This window comes from Choloepus didactylus, chromosome 6 (genome assembly GCF_015220235.1).
Source record: "Choloepus didactylus isolate mChoDid1 chromosome 6, mChoDid1.pri, whole genome shotgun sequence".
NCBI lineage: Eukaryota > Metazoa > Chordata > Mammalia > Pilosa > Megalonychidae > Choloepus > Choloepus didactylus.
This window is the reverse complement of record NC_051312.1, coordinates 110,979,747-111,003,907: the sequence shown is the minus strand read 5'-3', so window position 1 is coordinate 111,003,907 and position 24,161 is coordinate 110,979,747. Positions and strand designations below refer to the sequence as shown.

The 24,161-nt window shown below is 40.4% G+C and overlaps 1 long non-coding RNA gene across 1 annotated transcript in view; it reads right to left on the bottom strand.

Annotated features, from left to right (window-relative positions):
* Positions 1-6,598: 6,598 nt before the first annotated feature.
* LOC119538293 overlaps positions 6,599-24,161 on the bottom strand; it is a 50,668-nt gene continuing 33,105 nt past the window's right edge. Inside the window, exons 2-3 of the long non-coding RNA XR_005217537.1 lie at positions 8,948-9,053; positions 6,599-8,160 (exon numbers count right to left, since the gene is read on the bottom strand). This is a non-coding gene — a long non-coding RNA (uncharacterized LOC119538293). The remainder of the gene's footprint in view (positions 8,161-8,947; positions 9,054-24,161) is intronic.

Sequence of the window (24,161 nt, the reverse complement as noted above, 5' to 3'; positions counted from 1 at the left end):
TTGCAACAAAGATAATTTGGCTTTCAAAATACAGGATGGTACTGAACAAGAAATTGTTTTGTGCACCATATACAAGGTAGTACCTGCTTTCATTTGGTTCCTTTATTTAGCAATAATAAATTTGCACATACGTGTTCATGCCTACAGTGTATTTATGGGGAGTAGAGGAGCTGGGACCTAGTCATGATTATTAATAGCAAATATTCGTCTCAGGCTGCTTCCCTTACAATTACCCTTACCCCATCCCTCAGCCAGTTTTGGGGCCTTCTCCTTTCTTTACCCAGCTGGTGTGTGCTTTCTCTGGGAATACAAACTCATTTTAATATTAGCTTAAGCAAGGCATAATTAGGAACGCAAATCTGCTGCAAGAAAACAATACAATTCATTCAAAAGCCAAGATGCAATGACTTTTGAATTATCTGTTGTTGGGCTTTTTTTTCCACATCCTCAATGCTCTCTATTACAATAATTGAAAGCTGTCTGTATATTTAAGTATGCAGCTGTAGTTGGCCCACTGATATACTCTCCCAGGCAAGTTCTGTTGTTTTGCAAGAAGAGAAATAGGATAGCTCATCTCCCTTTTGCAAACTTAGTAGAGGGGGAGGATGAGATCCTTTCTGTATTCCTCCTGTGACAGATGCAAGAATAGAACTCACTATACTCTGGTGCTGAGTCACACACCAAGGGTTTTGTTTTTTGTTTTTTTGTTTTTTTTTATGCTGGGTACTATTTCTTATTTTCCATAATAATCTTTTCTTGAGCTTTGTCTTCATGATTAACCACCTGCCCTCTCCAGCAGATTCATTTTGTCCTGCGAATTGTTTGTTTTACCCCTTTGTCAACATTGCAAGGCTAAAATTAAAAGTAACCACCCACCTCAGAGTTGTCACCTTTCTGTCACTGAAGGACTTCATAATCAACACAACAGTTACCATGTTAAGTGTTCTTTTATATAACCATTCTCTTCTGTATCGGGGGTGGTGGTGTAAATGCGTATATGTACATATTAGCAAAACTGAAAATCAAAAATGAGCTTATAAAACATCACGATTGGATACAGTCACACCATGACTGGACACTATGCAGGCAAAAGGAGTGTGGCCCACTCCTCAATCATATAACAATATCACATTAAGAAGGTCAAAGTCCTATGTGATTTAAACCCTATTTATCTTTCCAGCCCCATCTTGCACCCCTTCCCCTCTGCATTCTCTATGCTCCAGCCACATGGGCAGAATCGATTCCTTGAAATCCTTTTTCCTTGCCTCCCTAGGGCCTGCACACATGTTTTCATTCCACCTGGAATCCTCTCTTGCCCCATCAGTGAGCTATTTATTACTTATCCTTTGGGTCTCAAGTTAATAGTCACTTCCTGTGAAACTTGGCTGTGGAACTGGATCCCCATGCAGTTGCACAGATTTTCAACTACAGCAAACATTTAACCCTTTCCAAGGGCTAGTCTATGTGCTAAGCCCTGGGGGTGGATGGGGAAGAGGAAGACAGCATCTGGGGATAACCCAAAGACCTTGAATATCCCCATCTAGAACACTTCAGGACAAACTGATCCCTAAGACTCTCTCTGAACTGCTTACATCCTTGTATTATGAACATCTAATTTGCTGACTCTCTATGTCATTTTGTGCAGGTTTCTAATAGTTTCAACTTCTAAATTCCTTATGGACAGGGTCCATTGTACTTTTAAACTACCTATGAAGCCCAACTTTGGGATGAATACATAGAAAGTACCCAACAAATGCTACTGATTTATTGCCCACAGACATACCCTTGCAGTGACTTCTACATTAATCCATCATTAGCAACATGGTGAAATGCCCAGATTTTAAGCTGCTTAAGGACAAGGGCCTTGTCTCCCTTGTCAGCATTTCCCTCCAGGCCTAGCACAATTCCTGAGACCCCACAGGTGTTCAATGAATATTTGTGGAGTAAATGGATGGATGGGTGCATGTTACAAAGGCAAAAGTGAATACAAGTCCAGCCCTAAAGGAACCCTAGACCATGGAAAGAGACATTTACTTGCATTCTCCTCTCTCCTCTCCTCCTCCTGTCTCTATTGACCATTATTTAAACTTTCTTTCTCATTTCTTTTTAAAGATCTTTTAAAATAGAACCTTTATCTTTTTTTCTTAAATAGCTCTCTCTAAAGAAAAATAATAATCTCTGCAGAAACATACAAGTGAGAGCCTTTTTCTACACAACTTTAGAAAACTCCAAAAATGGTGCAACTGGGGAGACCAGTTTATCCCAGAAAGCTTCATGAAGGTAAGGTTAAAGACAGCCCCTTCGATTTGTGGCCTTCTTTTGATCTAGTGTCAGAGACAAGCATTACAGATCACAAGAGCAAAATCAGTGATTCAATATAAGCCAACAAATGGTCATTCTGTGATGGGCATTTGAGATTAAAAATTTTTAAATGAATAAGATATAGTCCTTGCCCTCAGCAGGTTATCAATGGGAGGGGGTAGGAGGTGGCAAACTTGCACACTGGAGTAAAGCAAGAGAGAATGTAGACAGCTATCATGTGGTAATTGCTATGCCAGAGGGATGGACAGAGTACTTAGGGAGTAATAAGGACAAAGCAATTAACTCGGTCTCAGACCATGGAGGAAAACTGCACAGAAGTTGATCAATGAGCTAGTCCTTCAAGATGATTTTGCAGGTGGAAGAGGTGAGAGAGGCATTCCAAGTAGAGAAAGCAGCAGGAAGGCATCAGGCAAGTATCATGTTCCAGGTGATTAAGGCAGGGAGGCTAGGGTAGGGGTTCCCAACAATTTTAACATCAAAGAGTTTCATTTACATCTACATGAAAATAGTTGTAGCTTTAGCAGGATTGAGAAAATACAATGCAGCAAAATCTACGAATTTAGTAAAGCTCTTGAACAAATGTTTGCTTTATTAATCACTACAGCATCTATATACAGTCAGAAAACAGTAGCACATGAGGGCAGACTTAGCACTCACATCTAAGTTCCCTTTCTCTAAATGTGCCATTAAACTAAGATGGAGAATTGTTGTTTAAGGAAAATAGGTAATCTCCCTAGAATATCCTCCTGGTGAGCATATCAGAGCTTGAGAGTAAGAAGAGGAGGGCTTTAGGTCACTCTTGTACCCCATGTAGAAAAGAAACAGGGTGTCTGTGATGGTATGGGGGAGTTGGGGTTGAGAAAGAAAGGCAACTGAGCCGAGGAGTGGAATACTTTCTTCCAAAGTTCTCTATCACCAAAGCAAACCCATCCTCCTTTGTCAAACCTCCTTACACAGAGCCCACAGTCAGCCCTCCTCCAAGGACTAGTCTGCTGGGGCTTGTCTCTACAGCTGTGCAGAAAACATATGCAACAAATTCAACCCTTGTTCATAATGTAAACTGGGAATTGTCAACATACATTTGAGGAACACCAACAGCATGTAAAGAGAAGGACCAAAGTATCATACAATGACGTAAGAGATAACCCAGGACCTTTTAAACATATTAACTAGGTCAAGACTTTGCATCAATTAAACAAGAATGGGATGCTATGTACAAAGGAACAGTCAATACCAGGAAATAGTTCTTGAAAATTAAAAATTCCAAAAAAAGAAATCCAATAAAGAGACTGAATAATATACTGAATACAGCAGATGACCAAATTAGTTATCTGGAAAATAAAGTCAAGGAGAGCTCCCCAAATTTCCATCAAAAAAAGTAAAAGCATGCAAACTATGAGAGGAAAAAAATAGGAGAAAGCAGAGTATGAGGAGACAGTGATCTAGTGTTAATTTCCTGGTCTTTCATAACAAAGTCAATAATTCTCTCTAGCTGATAATAACAAGAAATAGAGGCTCAAGAATATTATTTAAGCTTCTATGATTATTAGTAGTAGAACTAAAAACAGAGTCTGTTAACAGTGATTGCCTCTGGGGCATGAACCTGGGTGGAGGAAACTGCCTCTGGGATCAAAGGATTTTATGGACTTCTGTTTCCTTGGAGAAAAAAAAAAATTACCCTGTAGAGATACATTTCTTCTAATATTTTAAAATGTTATCCTTAAAAATTAGAACCCATGGGCAGAATTGAGACATAGTTCCCATCTCCTCCAGACGATTCAAGAAGGGTGAAGGTGGAATTATTCTCTGCCAATGTGGAAGTCCTTTGTAACAAAAAGAAGCCCCAGAAAAAAGAATATATTCCATTCATTTATTCCTTCATTCAACAAATATGCATTGAATACCTGATAGGGGTGAGGTAATATTCCAAGTTCTCTGGATAAGGCAGTTAATAAAACAACAAAAATCCCTGCCTCCTGGGGCTTATGTTCTTCCCTAAGCACAATAGTGTCACGGCTGTTGCTTTGCAATCAACAGGCTCAGTGTTGTTATTTGAACAGAAGAATGCATTTCCCTGGTGAGAATAGACCGTATCATCTTCAGAAGAAAAAAAATTAGTAACAATGACGAGGTGTGTTTACTGTTCGGTAAATTCAGGGGGAACCTACCATCCCCACACCCACCACTCCACCCCAAGGAGAGATCTTCCCAAGTAGGTGTGTGGGGCCACCAGATGTCAAGAATTTAAAGAGGGGAGCTTTAGGGAAAGGTCAAGATAAGGTAGACGGAGTCAGAGAATGAGGGAGACACCATGAGAGACACCCCTCTGAATGGAAAGTGAGGCACCTTTGTGCAGTGCATGGGAACAAGTTAGCAGATATACCCCAACTCCAAGTCATCAGGCTCCATGCCATCTGAGGGATGCTTAATTCAATCTTTGAGTTAAAGAAATGATTGCCTCCCCTGAGAGTTTGCTGAGGCTTGGTTCTGGGGGCATTATCTGCTCGCTGATCATAGGACACATTGTAGATTAGCAGGAAAAAAGAAGCTTGAGAGATGTCAGTAGCAGGCCAGTTCCCTTGCTCTTTCCCTCTGCGGATCTCTGAGACACCCCTCACCCTCACAAAAGGAAGGGCACCCCATATATGAGCTAATATTCTTTGCCTGCTTACTAGCATATGGGCAGGGGGTTGGGTGGAGTGATCATAAAAGAAACCAGATTAGATCCAGACAAAATTAAGAAATATCATTTTCTCTGCATATCTAAGAAGTGTGAGTTAAGTTTTATGAACTTACAACATATGTTTAAGTCACGTTACTTATTCAGGCTACAGATTTTTTGATGTACATATGGTTTTTCTGATCTTTTGAAATAATTCCATAGGACCCTGAGGTACACAATTTGGAAGTTTAAGGGCTAGCATAAAAGGTGCCAGGTTGGAGAAGGTGAGAAATAAGGCCAGCAAAATATATTGGGTACATTTTGAAAACTACTTCTTGTGCCATGCAAAAAATTCAGGGTAGAGCCAAGAAATGTACAAAGGTACAAAATGTACAAAGAAGAAAGGAGTGAGGGAAGAGAAGGTTTTTAAGGAAGGGAGTGATCTTATCAGATCTGAGTTTTAGAAAGATGATTCTCGCAGTATCTGAATGGTGAATTGAAGGGGAAAGAGAGTTGCAGACAGGGAGCCCAGTTAGGAGGCCACTGTGACTATTCAAGCAAGAGATGGCAGGAGCTGAAACTAGGGCAGTGACAGTGGGAAAAAGTTATCTCTTGTGCACTACATCAAATACTGTCTGCCTCACCTCTTACTCCAGCCACTGCTGCAGGTGTTGTTTCTGCACAGGCTTCAACTAGCTTCAGGTAGATGCTAACTGCCAGTGTGTTCCCCTAGCCCCAGGCCATGCACCCTGTGCTTCTTGACCAGAGTCTTCTCTGATGCTGCCCACTCTGCCCTCACAGCCCGGAAGAGTGAGGGTTCTAAGGCTCATAGGGCACGCTTGGATGATGATGGACAGGAGCCCCTGAGGGCAGTTCTGAGATGCATTTCATAAGGCTCCTTGAAAAATCCTGCAGGATTAAACACTCGTGTAAGTGGTCAACTGAGTTATACAACTTTGAATTGGCACCTGTTCCTTCCCGCTTCATTCCCCAATCCCTCTCACTCACCAATCTCAAATAGGCCACTGCTCACAAGCATTTTCTCAGGCTTTGTTTTTGGCAGAACCCAGGCTAAGACAGGGAATCACACAACGTGATGATTTACACGATGCTGGGGTCAAGGAAAGGAGAGGATTCTAAGATGGCTGGAGTTTCCACGGTGGGTGATGGAATGTGCTGGGGCTATCTGATTCCTGTGATTGTGTCCATCCCTGCATGCATGCACGCACTCACCTACACAACACACATGCATGCACCCACACAATTCTCTTCCCATTTTTACATGGCTAGTATCTGGTTCCTGGTTTGCAAATAGCTGGCTCCAACTGTACCTCTGACCTTCTTAAGACAGTTTGCTTTCTTCTTTCATTTACGTGCTGTTCTTACCTCTCTCCTCCTCCTCCTCCTCCTCACTCTATTCCTTTTTACCCCCTCTAGTCTCTCTTTTTCACTCACATCACACAATCCATTTTCATGCTCTGAGGTAATATTCTAACTGAGCCAAATTCACATTTATAGAGAAAGCAGATAAGTAAATTTTTATTGGAGACAAGAAAGCAAGAGTAAAGGCAATCTATCACTTTGCAGGATAATTTGCTAGCATCTTCTGGTTCTTTGGGGGTCTGCTAGAGTCTGACCACCTAAATTCTTGGTGGAATGCAACCATGACTCCACTTGCTTCTCCACCCAGAGGATATGGAGGAGGGCCCCACACAGGTGGTGTTGGGAAACGGCCTGAACCCTCCTTTATCGGAGGCTTTGTCCATGTGCAGTGTTGTATTGGAGAAGAGGGGTCACAGCAGTGTAGGATTTTATCTGTTAGTCATTGTATCATGTTACAATGAGACTGTGTCATATTATAAAATCACAGAGACAAAAGCATGAGTATAGAAACATGACCTTTCAATTCAACAAATATTGATTGAGCTGTACTTCCTTACTCTGCCTGATTAGACTCATTGGGGTAAAAGTTCCAGGCATTTTGGGTTATGCAGAGAGCTCTGGAATTTGGAGCAAGACAAATGAAAGTAGAGGCCAGAGTCCTCCAGGTATGAGTCTCCATGGCCTTCCAAATGGTCACAAAATTCTACCACCACTCCACTCTGGGCACCCTTCTCCTTCCCCCACTGCTGCACACACACACACTCAGCCCCTTATTTCCACTTGTCCAGGTTACAGAAATCCAGTTCCTGCCTTATATTCTACAGAGTACACACAGAAATAATTGCTATGTTAAGAATCAGACATTTTTTTAAACTTCCTGTCCTTGTAGAAAGGTCTCATTTGTCATTTTCTTCTAAGTCAGACACCACCTCTGAGAACTGCCTCTGTTCATTGATGTCAACAGGACCTGACCCCTTGGGGAGCTGTTGTGAATCCCTACTGTCAGGCTACATAACAAGAGAGGGAATGAGAGCATTTGCCCCTTTTAAAAATTCTATGATCTGTGTTCAAGGTCAGTTTCCCAAAGATCCACTTGGGGAGTGGGGGTGGAGGACACTGGGACAGCCTGCCAATGGAGCTGGTAGAGAGCAGCTGGATGAGATGCCATTTTTTCCACATGCAAACAGTGGCAAAGAGATTTGTTTATGCCTTGTCATGACTAGACAACCCAAATACCATCAAGCCTGCATCAGCAGTTGGGTCTGGGTTTTATCATTGTCAGTCCCTCTGGTATTCAGAAAGAGATGCTGGCTCAGGAGGGCCCACAGAGTTTAATTTCCAAATGCATCTGAAATCTTTTAAGCCCTTTGTTGAAGCCATTGCAAAATCATAGTGGGTATAAGCCTGTTTTTCCCTTCAGTGATTGCATCACAGTCACCAAGACAAGCACAACTGGCTCTTTCTCCAGAGAAACGTTGGCATCCGTGGTCCAAAGGTTAAGCATGCTGGGACCTGGTTGTTGAATTGCATTTCGTTAGAGAGCACAAGTGAGCGCAGGCTGAGCTCAGCAGCCCCACTGCGGAGTGGGAAACCGTTGCTTGCGGTTCTTTCTCCTGGGAAGGCAAGTAGCATCTGGTGTTCTGCCTGTGACAGAAATGGTTAATTTCCACCAGCTTTTCTGTAGTTTCACCAGCACTAGGACAGGTTCTTTACAATTCCCTTCAATCTCTCTCTCGAAGTTACTTTCCAAGTCTGTTTTTGTTCTGCCGATTCTCTTTCAGAGGCTTTGTTTGCTGTGGAGGTAAACACTTGGCTTAGCATTCAAGGGGATTTAGCTGCTTTGATTTTTCACTGCCTTTACCCAGGGTCTTCGGAACAGTGATTTAGAATCTTGAGCTAGTCATAAGTGTTTCTCTCCTACATGCATACACAAACACTACACAGACACACACACACATACACACTCATATATTTACTCCTTTCCATGTGATGTTTACTATTGATGGTGGAACCATATTTGTTTGGTAGATTTGGGGGTGGGCTGGGAGATGTATGTGACAGATAGAGAGAATTTACTACTTATAATAATAGCTGAATTTATTGAGAATTTAATCTGTATCAGGCACACTAAATACTTTACATGCATCCTTTCATTTAATTCTCTCTAAATCTTACAGAGGCAGATGTCATTACTATCCCTCTTTTAGAGAGGAGAAAATTGTGGCCTAAAAAGATTAAAGAGCTTGCTCAAGACATGACTCCAGACTCAAACCAGATCTTTCTGACACTTATTTTGATGTTATAATGCCTGTCTCCAGCACACTCCCACCTCTTTTTCTCAGAATCCTATTTTATCAAGATAATTGTATCATTGTTTTTTCACGGTAAGGAGTCTTGAGACTGATATGATAATAGGCATAATTATCGGTACTTCTATCAGACATTGTGCTTTGAGCTTTACATAGATGGATTATCACACTTAATACACAAACTTACGTATAAATATAAATAACAATCCATATTATTCTCACTTTATAGATGAGAAAACAGAAGATCAGACTTTTTAAGTAAGTAACTTACCCCAGGTCACATAAGAAGTAAATTGCAAATTGGATTCAAACCCAGGTCTACTGATTCCAAAGTCTGAAGTTTCCCAGAGCTTGTTCCATTATTTTCTTATTGTTTTCTTAGGAAAAGAGACCAAGAAAAGAGTAGTTATTTGACAAGTTTCCAATTTATCACTGTGTGGGTGCCAGCACCTTGTTTTTAATACATTTACAGACTCATGTATTCAACACATAGTATAAATAAATTTGGAGACATGAATGTTCTAGAAAATTAGAAACAAACATTTATTGAGCTTCTACTATATGCCAGCACTATGTTTGACACCAGAAATATCAACATAAGGAAGATACCCCTGCCTTTTAGGAACCCACAGAGGAGAGAGACTCTTAGCCAAATTACCAATAGAATATAGAGAGCACAGCAAGGGACTGTAGTATAAACTCCCAGAGAAGCAGTGTCTAATGCAATCAAGGCTCTGAGAGAGCCTAATGCCATCTACTCATTGTTTTCAGATGTTCAAGTTTGCATAATTCACACAATTTTAGAGAGTAACAATACTGCAGCATTCATGAAACTGAGAAACAAAGCAACTGCGGAGAAAAAAAATAATAACTGGAACTTTCTACTCAGAAAGTTTCCAGGGCTCCCCACGATCTCCTGAAGGATGAATGGACCCAGCAGGCAATCTGCACTGCCTGTCCCCAGCCTGCCCGCCCTGCCAGGATTCCCTTTCAAAGGCCTCTGGTGCACACTTTGCTGAGTCAGCAGCAACCTGGCGATGTCCCCTTCTTGGTCCCAGGGGACTGGTCTAGGGTGGACATGTTGCCCAAAGAGAGCCAGTAAGATTCCCTCCCTCAAAAATGAGTACCACAAGACGTGGAGATGATTGTCTTTGCTTGTGTTGGGCTGTGCCATGAGAAAAATAAGTAAATAGAGGAAGCCAGTAAGAAAAAGAGAAGAGTGAAGTAGACAAATAATGAGAAGTAGAGAAAAGACACAGCTCCTGGGAGATGGAAAGGGGGCCCTTGAAACTTCCTAATTTCCTACAACAAGTTTCAGTGGCGCCCAGCTGTACTTTCCTTCTTGAATTCTATGTGATTTCTCTATTTCATTTTTCTAAATCCTTTTATGTGAGTGATTTCAAGTGGGTTTCTATTTCTTCTTACAAAAGGATCCTTGACTAGAACACCTTCAAATCCTTCTCTAATGAGTCATAAATTTATCTTTTTAATCCACTGTATCACCCCAGGAGTCAGATGCAACCAGAGCCACTCATTATTCTGCAAATACATTTAGCCTTTTGCAGCCTCTGTATCTGATTGATAGTTTCTTCCCTGGGAACGCCCCTGGCCTACATATCCAAGTGTCACATGGCAGCCAGCCTTCATGCCCCAGCTGGAAAGCCACCTCCTCCACAAGGCTTCTTTGAACCCTTCTGGCTACAAGGCTCTCACTCCTCCACAGAGCTTCATATGTAGGTCTCCTGGTCCTTGTGCTTTCTTCCGTATGGTAGGAAGCTGTTAGTATGCCTAGTTTATCTTTCCTAAATATTATAAGCTCCTGGGGGCAGAGACTTGTGTCTTATCATTTCCATACTTCATCAGTATTGGGCACAAAGTAGACACTCAATTGCTGTTTACAGAATTAATGAATCAGTGACTAAATTCAAATTGCCAGAAAGCTAAATTAACTGAAAAGGGTCAATACTCCAATGTTGGAGGGGAAAAAAAGGAAAAATAAAGAAATTAGATCATATCAAACATATAGTCAAAATAGCAATTAAATGGGAATGTGCAGCTCCTATGGAAAGCAATATGGCAGTTCCTCAAGAAGTTAAATGTAGAATTACCATATGACCTGGTAACTCCACTCCTAGGTATATGAAAGTGAAAGAAATAAAAACAGGGTCTCAGACAGATACATGTACCCCAATGGTTATAGCAGCATTATTCACAGTAGCCAAAAGATAGAAAAATGCAAGTGTTCATCAACAAATGAACAGATAAACAAACTGTGGGACATACACAAAATGGAATCTTATTCAGTCATAACAAAGAACAAAGTCCTGAGAGATGCCACAACATGGAATAACCTCAAAAACATGCTCAGTGAAATAAAGAAGGCACATAAAGACAAATATTGCATGATATCACTTGTAAGAGATGACTAGAAATAGCAAATTCAGAGACAGAAAGTAGAGTAGAGATTACCAAGGATGGAGGGGGGAAAAGGGAGTGTTGGTTTGAGGCGGGGGGAGCACAGGTGGTAGGGCCACAAAATGTTCTCCCAGATTATAAAGTGAGTGGATTCATAGCAGTGGGGGAAATTGTTTTTCACATCTCTGGAATATACAGATATCTTTCCTTCCAATATAAGAATCTTATAGTGACTAAATACACTCAGCAGATCCTCAGCCTCTGTCTGGCTATGTAAAAAAAAAAAAAAATGTGAATCAAAGGGAATAAAAATAGTAACAAGAAAATAAGTTAGCATTTACTGAGGGCTTACTCTATGCCAGACATTATTTTGGTCACTTTATTCTAAGCATGTGAAATAATTCTTTTAAGACAACAACTCTAAATAGTAGGTATCACTATAATCCCTATTTTAAAGATGAGGAAGTGAGACACAGAGAGATTGAGCAACTTGTCTCAAGTCAGACAACTAGTAAGAGGTGGAGCCAGGATTTGAACCAAGCTGTCTTCACTACTTAATGAATACCCCTCAAACTGTATCAAACCCAGACACTAATGCTTGAGATAGGGCCAAATAAAAATTTGGAATATGGTATAGAGGAAAATTATAAGGTAAATGGTACCCCCTCTTGGAGAGAGGGGTAGTGGTGTTTGGGTTAAACTTTGATATACTCTGATGTTTGTCTTTCTGTGTATTGCTGTCAAAAGTGTTTGAAAACCACATCACACCACACACACACACACACACACACACACACACACACACACACACAAGAATTAAAGTCTGTCCAGAAATCAGTACACAGTCAACCAAACCTTGAACTTAATCTCTAGGGTTCCTTCCACTACCAAAAGCCTATGTCAGTATGATTCTATGTAACACGCATTCACAAAACTCCACAGGGAAACATGAAGTTAAGGACAAAAGTCTTGAGATGCTGTATGTTTTCATTGACTAAAAGACAATCCTGTTATTCATTCCTATAGTACTTATCACTTTCTAACTTGGCATGTAATTCTTTACCATATCTATTTGCTTGTTATCTCTCTCCCACTGGAATGTGAGCTCCCTGAAGAAACGATATTTATTTCATTCATTGCTGCATCCCATGTGCCTAGATTAGTGCTTGGCATAGAGGTGGCACACAGTAAATAATTGCTGAATGGATGATTGAATGAATAAATGAATGAATAAATAGGAAGTGTAAAGACAGATAAGATTTAGCCTCTGCCCTGAAGAAGCATCCTAAATACGCTTTTGGTGTCCCTCTCAGATTCCCTTTACCATACCAGGTCCCTCACCCCAGCTGCTATAAGTGTTGGCTTCTAACAGCTCATAGCTGCCCCCCTACTCCTGAGAATTGCGCCCCGTGTCTGGAAACCATCTCTCCCAAAAAGCCCTGGGAGATTGCACACTCCCTCCAGAATTGGCCTGTAGCCAATGACTGACTAACAAAGAGGTTCAAAAAACTGGCCCTCCTTGCCTTAGGGTGGGATAATTCTGTAATGCTATTTAACATCTGGAGCTTCCCATGGGATCAGCTGAATACACATCTTTATCTAGCTCTTCCTCTTCCTGCTTCTCTTACTTCTCTTGGAAGTTCTACCTAAGAGCACCCCCTCAATAAATCATTGACATGAAAATCCCCAGCTCAGGCTATGCATCTAGGCAACGCAAATCTAAGATATTTGAGGTTATGTATTATCTATTATATGCTATGCATTATTTTTGAGCTTCTATATCCATTTTGAAATTTAATTTAATCTGACTTCCATGACAGTTATTATCATCCTCAATTTATACAAGCTCATATAGGCTCAACAATTTGTTCAATACCTTTTATGTGGTGAAGGTGGAATTTGAACCCTGATCTACCTAACTCCAGAATCTCTGTGTCTCATATTATACTACATTAACACAGGAGTTCATTCATATATTTCAGAGACATTTTTAATGAAAAGAAGAGACATAAAAGATTCTGTGACTAATCCTCAGCTAACCAGAATATGCAATAAATCACAACTGCTCAATCTCTAAAATTCAAGGTAATCAAATAGTCTCTTCTTTCCCAAACTGACTTTTCCTTTACATTCTGATGAGACTCTGACTTTAAGAAGTCAACAAGTCTTTCACAATTTTTCATTGTCACTGTACCTTTAAGTAAAATCTCAGCACTATGGGAAAGCAGGTATCTGTTGACCTGTTCTGTTGATGGATGAAGACATCTAGACGTTGAGTGATATTCCCCAAGGCCACATACACATCTTCATCAGAACCAAGCATTTCAAATTCTTTGCCTGTTCCTCACACTTTCAAATTGTTATCTTACACAAATCCACAGTTTTCACCATTATTGAAAGAGGTGAGCCATTGACAGAAACCTGTTTTGACTCTTATCTCTCACTAGTTGTGACTGATTCTATTGTCAAAAACTGGGGTGAAAATATGTATATGTAAAGAGTAACCATCTTGCAGGATGGAGTTTGCAGCCTCATGGGCCAGATTAAAATGGAATTTGTGGTGGATAAAATGTAGAATTAAAATATTCAAAGTATTTAAATTAAGGGAAATGGCCAACTTGGACATTTCTTTTCTCCTTTAGATACTTGGACTGCTTTGCTTCCAGGGCCCATCTCTTTTAAAATTTGTTGTATTTTTATAAAGGAGCTTTTGAACTTCTAAATCGTTTTGTTTTAATTATTGCAGGTCTGAATAAGCAGGGATAAATAGTATATTGGATAAATAGTAGGAGGGATAAATAGTAGATAAGCCAAATGGGAACTGGAATGATGAAACACAAATACAATCTCCATAGAATGGGAATTTATTGAATTGTGGCTCATAGTTTCTTCTGTTCTTTCAATTAAATTAATCAGAGAGATAAATATTAGATTATAAATTTCAGTATTCTTTCTCTCACTGGTATTTTGTGTTTCTATTGTGTGTTCTAGATTTTCAGACCCTATCTAGATTTGATTTGTGTTTGGCAACAATGAACTTGATATTAAGGGGAAAAATATGAAGAGGGGGATTCAAATAGGTCTCTGGTGTAACAAAAAGAATTGCAATATGATCTCAGAATATAAAGACTGAAATTTGTAACTACATCCTACAAATAGATGTGCTTTCTTCCTTCTTACTTCAAACTCCTCTCTCTAAAGCTGAACCTCCCAAAATAAAGACTCTAAAACATATATTTTCGTTGTAATAATGAACACTTGAATATCAACATCTTGAATAATGAATATTATGTGAAACCCAAAGATAGAGTCCTAGAGTGGAGATACCAGTTCCCTGGTTTTGTGGGACCTGTACTCCAGCACCATCATCAGTGCAAATGAATTTGTGATATTAGCCATTTCATTCATTCTTTCTTGGTCTCAGTTTTCTCAGTTGCATATCAAGAGGTCTGAACTAAACAATCCCTCAGGGTTTCTTCCAGCTCTATGTTTATGTGAATTCACATTCATTAAATTAATTTAAATACTTTCGAGAAAGATCTCAGAACCTCCGTAATAGTTTTTCTGAATTAACTAAACTATATTTCTCAGAGCATTTCTTTCTAGACTCTGATGATAAGGTGAAATACAGCCTTCATCCCCAAAACATGTCATGTTGAGACCTGCTTTTATGAAACATATTGGTATTGGTACTGAAAGCACATTGAGGCCAGATACAGTGAACAAGGAAAATATGATGGACATAGTGAAATGAAATCATGCAAGAGCAAAGACCTGGGAAGTGACTCAGGAGAGGTACTGAAGACTAAAAAGTTTGGACAGACAACATAAATCTAGTTAAGTCAGAAGCTTGGTCCAAAGAAAATAGTCACTGCAAGAAGGATGGAGAACATGCTGTAGATTGAGGCAGACAGAGTCCAGAGTCTGGGTTCTCAGAGAATGGAAAATAACAGCACTGAAAAGCAGAAAACATCAAGGAGAGATCAGATTTTAGGGAATAGCTTCTCTCTTTCTTTGCTGTTTATATTTCCCTCTAGGTATATGTAGCTGTGCTCATTGTAGTCAGAATAATGTTAGAGGCCTAAAGTAAGATACTGACCAAATAAGATGCTGACAAAGATTTGAAAGGATTCTTTCCATCAAAGAGCATAGGCAGATTCAGATGGTTTAGAGATACTGAAGGTGGGAAAGGAGATAAGAGAGCAAGAACAATCTGTCTTTCTTAGGCACTTATTTTGTCCTGGCCCTGTATGGAGAGAAAATAAACCACTCCTATTTCCCTGTCACTCTCATACCAGCTGAACCACATAGTATAGCTATCACTGGGGAACATGGTCTGCGTGATGAAGGCATAACCACAGCCCTCACTCTTACAGATGACTCCATGCAACAGCTAGCACAACCTTCCCCTCGTTCACAGCAACCCTTCCTGAACTCTCCACAAGAGAACAATGTATAAGGACACTCCATACAAGGCCTCCCTCTTATCCACCTCCCTCTGGCTCTGTGTGAAGATGCTCCGACCTATTCCTCCTTCAAAATGAAAGACTTAAGAGAGTGGTTGTTGTAGAAATACGAGGCAACACAGAAGGTGCTATGGACACAACTGACGTTCCTTTCTGAAAAGAGAATTATTCTTCTCTACCAATTGACGAGCTGGAAATGGATATTCTGATTTATATTTTAAATCAGAAATGTGCTTAATGGGGGCAAGAGTGGAAGTAGAAGAAACTAGTTATGGTGCTTTTTAGGCCTCCACGTGAGATATGGTAGTGACTTGGGATTCTGATATTCACCTCTATCTGGTTTCTTAGTTTCCTAGGACTGGTGTAATAAATTCCCACAAACTTGGTTGGCTTAAAACCAACAAGCCAATTTGCTGGCATAAAACAACAGAAATTTATTGTCACACAGTTCTGGAGGCTCCAAGGCTGAAATCAAGGTGTTGGCAAGGCCACACTCCCTCTGAAACCTGTAGGGCAAAATCCTCCCTTGCCTTTTCCTAGCTTCCGGTAGCTTGCGGCCATCCTTCGCATGCCTTGGGCTTGCAGCTGCAGCACTTTGATTTCCACCTCAGTCATCCCACGGTGTTCTTCCCCGTGTCTCTCCCTGTCTCCTCTCCCCTTTTTAATGGGCATGTCATATTAGATTAAGGGCCCACCCTACGCCAGTGTGACCTCATGTTAATTTAACTAATTGCATCTACAAAGACCCTATTTCCAAATAAATTCTCATTAACAGGTACTGAGGGTTAAGACTTCAACATATTTTGGGGGGGGGGGGGACAAAATTCATATGAAATATATTGGTTTTCCTCACCTTTCAGGCACATTGGACAACTATACTTGTGTCCTTTGCACTTTAGCAGTGCCATGTGACTATTCTGGCCAATGGGTTGTGGGCAGAAATTAAGTGTGTCCCTTCCAGATGGAGCACTTGATTGCTGGAGTAAGATCCTCTGTGGTTTCTTACCCTTGCAACTGTGACTCGAGACATTCCCAATTGTTAAGACCTTTCAGTAAAGCACCTGGAATTGGAAGAAGTGAGATGCAAGGGACACGTAACTTGAGTGAGAAGCAAGCATTTGTTGTTCAAACAACAGAGATTTGGGGGTTTATTTGTTACTGCAGCAAAACCTAGCCTCTCCTAGTTGATACAAATGGTAGAAATATGAAAAGTAATCAGATTTGGGATATAGTCCATAGATTTAATGGGCAGGACTTACTGACAGATCGGAGATAGATGTCAAAAGAAAGAAGAATGTAGAATGACCTAAGTTTTTGACCACGGCACTACAATGAAGGCATGGCTGGCACTGTTAATCAATTAGCAATTGTTTCCACTTGCCCAATGCAGTCTCACAATGCTATAGAAATGTATTAGAGTAGGAAGGAAAGATGAATGAAATGACTTGCCATTCCTGGGATTGTACGGTCTCTTGCATCTTTAGCTCTAACAGTTTTTGATTGTATGACGGACTTTGGGACAGATGGCTAGAAATTCTTATCAATGAACTAGAGGGTTGGGATGAAGTAAACACAACCAAATACATTCCAATCTCCCCAAAAAGGCATCACTGTCCACAGAGAAAGTCGGGAAATAACTGACACATCAGAAGAAATATACCTCAATAAATATTTTGTGATAACCAGAAAACAGAAATAAAGAACTTCTTGAATGGTAATTTTAGGTGTTCAAATACATTACCCTAAAATTATTATTTGACTAGACTAGATTTAGAAGGGAATTTCAAAAGTCCTCTGTTGAAAAATTCTTGCTTTCAAACAGTTCTGTGACTCTGACACTAACTCACTGTATGACCCTGGGAAGTCACTCTAACCTCTCTGAGCCCTTTCCTAGTCATCTGCAAACCAGGTATAACTCTGAGGATTTGTTTGAGAATTAAATGAAATAATGCATATGGAAGCTCTTTGTAAACTACACAGTGCTAAGGTAATATGCAGATTTTTTTTCTTTTGGTTGAAATTCAGGGGTTTCTTTTCTCTCCTTTTTGAGCCTGTATGTAATCCTGATGAGGCTAAGGAGGAAACAAGAGAAGTCTCAATCACTATAAATTGGAATCATGACACAATGGCATTTTCAATATATCACTGGCACTCAGATCCCAACTCATGTAGGAGAAATTAAATCACTATTCACCATGAGCATTATTAGACCTAATGAAATCAGCAGAGCATGCTCTCATTAATTCAAGAATTTGTTAAGCAGTTTGCGGTAATAATCACATAGACTAATCTTAGCTGCTTTCTTCCCACCCCCAACAAATCCTCCTTCTAAAAGGCTGGTAGAAGAAATATATCTGAATCTAACCTTCCAACTCACTCCAGCACCATGTTCTCAATTCCCTAGGTCAGAGCATACCAGCTGAGTGCTAAAGATACAAATTGAAGGGAGAAGAGTAGCCCTCCAAAACGAATCTCTGACCTTTCAATTTAACGCAACAGCAAGTACACAATAGCAATTTTGTCATGAGATTAGACAGATATGCTGTAGCTCTATTACAGGCTTGCCATGAAAAATAATACAAATAAAAATAAACTAGCCTTGGTAATAACTTAGGAGTGTAATTAAATCCAATAATGGGTGTGATACAATTTTAAAGCGCTTCTCTAATTAGATTATAAACAAATGCGCCCATATCTTGATTCTTTTCCCTTTGGTATATTCAGTAACTTAGATGAGATGTCTAATGTCTATTCTCTAAGTCATTAGTTTTAGTTACCAGCTAATTGAGTGCTGGTTTTTCAATATCAACTTTTCACTTTGCGTCTATATTCAGGTCTACACAGCCCAAAGCAATTAAACAGCAGAACAATTACACAGTAAATCTGGGAAGACTAAACAATAGGGCACATCAGACTGTTTCATTCAAAATTATCAGAGGTCCTATTTGTGGAGAATGAATTCACATGACAGTTTTTCATCCTTTACAGTGACAACAGTTTTAAGAAATATTTATTGAGCACTTAACATGTGCCAGACTCTTGTGTTAGGCACTAGGATTGCAAAAATGATTTAAACATTCCTTCCTTCAAGGGGCTTAGGGTCTAATGAGAAAGATGCAAAAACCACATTGATACAGGGTGGTTACTGCTAAGATACAGAGATACACAGGTACTGAGAAAACATCAGCACACTATGGCTTCCTCAAAGGGATGGCTTCTGAGCTGAATTTTAATGCACCATGAGAGCTAGCCAGGTGAGTAAAGGCAAGGAAGGGCATTTCAGCACAGGGAACAACCTTATCAATTAAATGCAGGGACAGCAGATTTGGAGGCAATGAGTTGCGAAAATGAAGTAAACCAATCTAGCAGACATCTAGATACAAAAATCCAATTCGGGAGGCTTCAGTTGATAGAGAGAAGAGGAAGCCAGGAAAGCAGATCAAAGGGAAAATCAGTTGGCGAGGTTGGGGAACACTCAGGTTTAAGGAGCAGAAAAAGGAGGAAGAACTCATGAAGGGACAACAAAGAAATGATCAGAATCGTAGAAGAAGAACCAGGAAAGAAATCTAGAATGTTCACAATTTCAATTAGTAATGGCCAACAATGTCAAATACAACCTGAAAATGCAATAAAATAGGCCTAAAATAATATGAATTACATTAAGCAATTTGGAGAGCAGTGGCACTGTGCTAGTTTGGATATATTATGTCCCACCAAAAGCCTAGTCTTTAATGCAGTCTTGTGGAGGCAGACATATTAGTGTTGATTAGGTTGGAATCCTTTGATTGAGTGTTTCCATGTAGATGTGACTCAATCAACTGTGAGTGAACTGTTTGATTGGATTATTTTCATGGAGATATGGGCCCCACCCATTTAGGGTGTGTCTTGATTTAATCACTGGAGTCCTATAAAAGAGCTCACGAATAGAAGGACCTCAGAGCAGCTGAGAGAGACTTTCTGGAGATGGCTGCTGAAAGCAGATTTTTGCTGACAGTTTGGAGATGCTGGCCCAGAGTTTGCTCCGCAAAAGCTAAGAGAAGATGAAATGCCCCAAGAGGAACATTTTGAAGAAAGCACAGGAACTGAGAGAGGAGCTGGAACCCAACCTAGGATCAGCAGATGCCACCCACGTGCCTTCCCAACTAACAGAGGTTTTCTGGACGCCATTGGCTATCCTTTGGTGGAGGTATACTAATGTTGATGCCTTAATTTGGACATTTTCATGGCTTTCAGACTGTAAATTTGTAACCAAATAAACTCCCTTTATAGAAGCCAAGCCATTTCTGATAATTTAGCAAATTGGAACAGGCACCCTCTTAAAAAGCAGGTTCAATGATGTAGAGGTAGAAATGTGAGGAAGAGAAGATAGAGTTTAGAGTATGCTTCTTGACTAAGAAAAGGAGCCAGTTAGAGGAAATCTAACTCAAGGAGGATACTTCTAAGCTGGAAGAAACTGAAAGGCAATATAGGCTAAAGGGAAAAAAAAATCACTAGAAAGTGAGAGATTAAATATGTAGAGGAGTTACAGAGTTAATGGAGTGGGGATACTGCAGAAATGGGAAAGAGTGGGAAGAATGTCCTTAGATAGAGTGGTGTTTTTACTAATTTTTGACCATAAGTCACCATAAGAAATATATCTCACTCGAGACCTATAAACAGAGTTTGAGACAATAGTAACCCTTACTACATATGATGTACCCTGCAATTTTCTTTCCTGTTCTATGTTATTTCATGAAAAAATGCTAGTCACTACCCACTAAGTTGATTTCATGTGCCCACTAACTGAACAGGGCCTACAATTTGAAACAAAAAACAAAAACAAACATTGGAATGGGAAAGTGACTCTTCAATCTCTAAAACTGGACATAAGGAAATAAAATTGGATAGAGATGAAGATCAATACGTATGTATACAGGGGAAGTTGAGGAATTTCATGCCTTGTGGCCTCAAATTTCTTGAAGTAGGAATTGAGGTCATCTGTTGAGTACTAGTAGAATGGAGTTGGGGTTGACGGTTTAATGAGAATCATGAAATTTGGAAAACCATAGAAACAGGAGAGGAAATGGAGTGAAGATGAGGAATAGGCTGCCCAGAGCACTGAGGGCCCTCTGAAGCACAAACGTTTATTGTAGCACCAGCCTGGGTGGTTTTATAGATCAGACCCTATCCATTCCATTGGGCCACGATCTGCTCAGGCTTGTTCCCCACTCTTCCACCAGAGCATCTAGTAAACAAACAAACAGTTACTGAATGAATATTGAATCAAAGATACTCATCCAGATGAACTGATTCACGGCCTGAATTAAAATGTCACATTGATAACATCATTTCCTCTCTCTCTTTGCAGAAGATACAGGAAACTTGCCTTAGGTTCTTCTTCCTACCCCCTTTAAGGTTTTCCTGTGGAGCTTCTGTGCTCAGAGAATTGCTCAATTCTGTCAAGTTGTCAGCACTAAGCATAGCACTGGACACCCTGGAGGTGCAAGTCATTTATTGGTTGGCATCTGGTTTGCAAAATACTGTAGAAAATATGCTATGTAACCAGCCTTCGTGCTTAGACTATTTGTCCAACAGAACAATGGTATGAGGTGAAACTGACCGTTCACAACAACCTGGCTCCGTTAATTCATTTGACAAATATTTATTAAGCAATGACAGTGTAAGCCAGGCACTATTCTAGGCATGAGGATAGAGTGTGAGCAAGAACGACATGGTCCCTGCACCCAGGAGCTAATGTTCTTTTTGGGGGACGAAGAGAGAGGATATTGTTTTGTTTTGTTTTGTTTGGCTTCAGGGGTAGGATGAGTAACAATAAATGTCATGCAGGAAGAGAGAACAGTCTGTGCAAGCCCAAGGCTGAATATGAGAGGAAGGCTCTGTGGCTGCTGACAGGGAGGACGGTGGCATGTGTTGTGGCTGGGCCTAGATTGTGCAGAACTTTGTAGTCACATTAAAGATATTTGTGGTGGTTTGGAGCTGTATGTACCCAGAAAAACATGTTCTTAAATTTAATCCATGGCTGTGGGTGTGAACGCACTATAAGTAGAACTTTTCCATGAGGCTACTTCAGTTGAGGGATGGCCCACCTCCATCAGGATGGGTCTTAATCCTATTCCTGAGGTCCTTTATAGGCAGAATGAAATTCAGACAGAGAGAGAGAAAGTCATGGAACCAAGAAGCTGAAATTCATGGAAACCTGGAAGAGAATGGAGAGGCCAGGGGAGATTGTCATGTGCATTGCTGTGTGACAGGGGAGCCAAGGACCAAGGTGTGCTGGCAGCCAGCCCCAGAATGCCAGCCTTTGGGAAGAAAGCATCATCTTGATGACACTTTGATTTGGGCTTTCTTTTAGCCTCAAAACTATGAGCAAATAAAGTCCTATTGTTTAACTGGACCCATTTCATGGTATTTGCTTATGAAGCCCAGGAAACGAAAACAATATGCATCTCCCTCCTAAGAGAAAGGGAAGCCATTTTAGACAGGAGAATGATGGACAGATTGCTATTTCGGGATCTAACTTGGAGTCTGACTACTTAGCCAGTTCTTTATCCTATGGAGACATTTCTCATCTGGCAGATTAATCAGAGATCTGGTTTCTGTTTTGCTTTTGCCCCAAATGCAAGCTTTGATGAGCAGGGTCTGCATTTTGAGTTGCTTCCCTGCCATTCTCACGGTTCACTTAGTTGTTGGGGGCCCTTACTGCTTCTACCCACTCTAACCTTCAGGCCAAATGGTAAGAGGAGTCTTTTTACAGAAATTTGCATTAAGAGGCTCAGGTGTACAGAGTAGATTCCTCTGAGCACTTAGGAACAGTTCTAGAAAAGAGGTTAGATTTCAACATTACAACAGCAAACGGTATGGGAACATTTCTCTTTGTCAGAATGGAAGTTTTTGCTTCCACACCACTCTACTAACTTAATTCCAAACTGGAAATTTTGGAACTGCTAAGTTAGCAGTTGACTTCTCAATTTCCTTCTGGATTTCCTGTTGCCTGGAAATCTCAGAACCAAACGTGATGAACCCTCTTCCCTTCTCTCAGCTCCGGAATTACCTGCATATTTGAACTGCTACATGGAGCTGATTCCATGAAGTACAAGGTGTGGTCAGAGAAACGCAGGCTCCTTATGTCAAGCACATGCCTTTTAAGTGCAAATCCCCGAGCTTAATGATTAATTAGAATGGCAGCAGAGGCCTGCTCGGGAAGGGTGCCCAGGATTCAAGCACGGCTGTATCTCCGGGAGGCCTGGCAGTCTTGCCCCAGTGGTCATGGACATGGGGCTGATGTCACTAAGAGGATTTTATTAAAAAGATCCGCCCCTTTCCAAATCGACCATGAAGTCCATCTGAAGTCACCACCTCCACCTGACTGTGGGGGGATAAACGCTGTTGTTGTCTTAGGAGAAAACGCAAAAGCTGCTAGTTTTGTAATTATTTCCACTCCACTTGCTAATCTTTGATTTCTGCCCCTTATTCATTCTGAGACACACATACCCCTAAATCAGCCCCAGTTCTAGGAAATTTTGCATTTTCACTCAGTTCTTTGTACCTATCAGATAAAATCTTCTTTAATTTTTTTTTTTTTTGTAATTTCCTATGATTGCACTGAAATGCAATTAACTCATCAAACAGAACTGGCTTTGAATTCAGGCTCTGTGTTTTACTACTTAAGCTATCTAACCTCGCTGAACTTCATTTTCTCAATTATATAACAGTGGGGAAAACAGAAGCCATCTCATTGGGTTATTGTGAAGATTACATTAAATGAGATATCTGGCACATGGTACATGCTCAATAAAAGCTAGCTATTATTATTGTCTTCTACTAATCCAAGCAGGAGGGAATCTGGGGGTTGATCTTGTCATATAGAAATTCCAGACACTTGAAGATGATGCAAAGTTTGTCCACTGCAGCTCAGTTCTGTGTATGCTTCTTTGGTGGTATAGAATTCAGACAGGATTTAGCTTCATCAATATAACCACAAAAGTTAGAAGGTATGGATGGGGCTGAATGCCATCTGCTAAACACAGTTCTTTGTTATACAGATGTTCTTCAGAACTTTGTTTTCTTCCAAGCAAATAGACTCATGTTGTGGAAACATCAATATTTTTTATTTAGAGATAAAATGCAGAGGCAGACAAGTCCCAAGCCAATAAACCCAGGGTTCCAAAATCCTCATTTCCTAGAATTTGGTGAAATCCTCCAAGATACTGCTGGTGGGTGGATTGGGAAAAACACAATGATCAATCCCATGTTTCATCTCTTGACTGTAGATATCCCCAGCCCGAGTCTTCTCCTTTCCTATGGCTAAGCATTCTTCTCACTGGGCCTTCTGGACGCTCATTTCAGTAGCTCTTCATTGTCATGACTTACAGCTTATTTGCTGAACCATGAATAGGTTCTGGGCTCTGTACAAAGTGTTCTGGAAACATAGTCTTTGCCCTTGAGTTCCTTGCAAGTCTTCTATTTGTTAGTGAAACTCCACTTCTCCTTATTCCCAAACATACCTGATTCTTTCTTGCCGCCAGAACTTTTACTTCACTTCCAGGAATACCATCGCCATTCCCCACTCCTCTGGCCCCATCACCAACCCCATTGTCTCTACTT